We start from the raw sequence: 851 nt of genomic DNA on the forward strand, positions 1-851 counted from the left end.
GTGTCCCCCCTGGTGTTTCACCAGCCTGTCTCTTATTTCTTTCACCCTGATAGACGGATCTTTGTTGTACATCGAGGAAGCAGTGAAGCGCTGACGTACCGTACTGTATCAATGCATCCGTTCTGTTCTTGGCATAACCTCATGTATTAAAAAAGAAAAACATGAAGCTCCTTTAAAAAAAGAATGTTCATGTCTGTGATTCTTTATTGCTAAACTCATGCATCACAATCTTAAATGTATAAATGATTTTATTGATCATGTTGATATTGTTTTGCGACCAAGGAAGGTTGTCCTGTCTGTTTTAAATCATAAGACATTTAAAGGTAATATATACCAGCAATAATAACATAGATAAGAGAAATGGCTACACTATTCAATGAATATGTATTTCTATTTATTTAAATGTACATCATTTGCAGTCATCTTTTTTGCCATCTTCCTGTGAAAATCACCGTCTCCTCGGTTGGTATCTTGTATTTCAACATTTCTGTTGCTGTTTGTTCCCTAGTCAGTAGAGGTTCTATGTACCTACTGCCGTTTTTCAACTTTCTAATTAAAATATTTCCATTTAGTTGTGCTTGACTTTTTTGAAGTAGGTAGTTGGGCAGGTAGCATCAGCTACAGGAGGCTGTAGACCAGGGGTGGCCAATTCCAGTCCTCGAGGGCCGCTGTCCTGCTTGTTTTCCAACTATCCCTGCCTGACCTGCTGCTGATTACCTGGCTCAGGTGTGTTCAGCCAATCAGAAGCTGGAAGATGCCAATTCACTTTGTCTTTCATCTTAGATAGTATCTTCCAGCTTCTGATTGGCTGAACACACCTGAGCCAGGTAATCAGCAGCAGGTCAGGCAGG

The sequence above is a fragment of the Monopterus albus genome, unplaced genomic scaffold (assembly GCF_001952655.1).
Source record: "Monopterus albus unplaced genomic scaffold, M_albus_1.0 scaffold477.1, whole genome shotgun sequence".
Classification (NCBI taxonomy): Eukaryota; Metazoa; Chordata; class Actinopteri; order Synbranchiformes; family Synbranchidae; genus Monopterus; species Monopterus albus.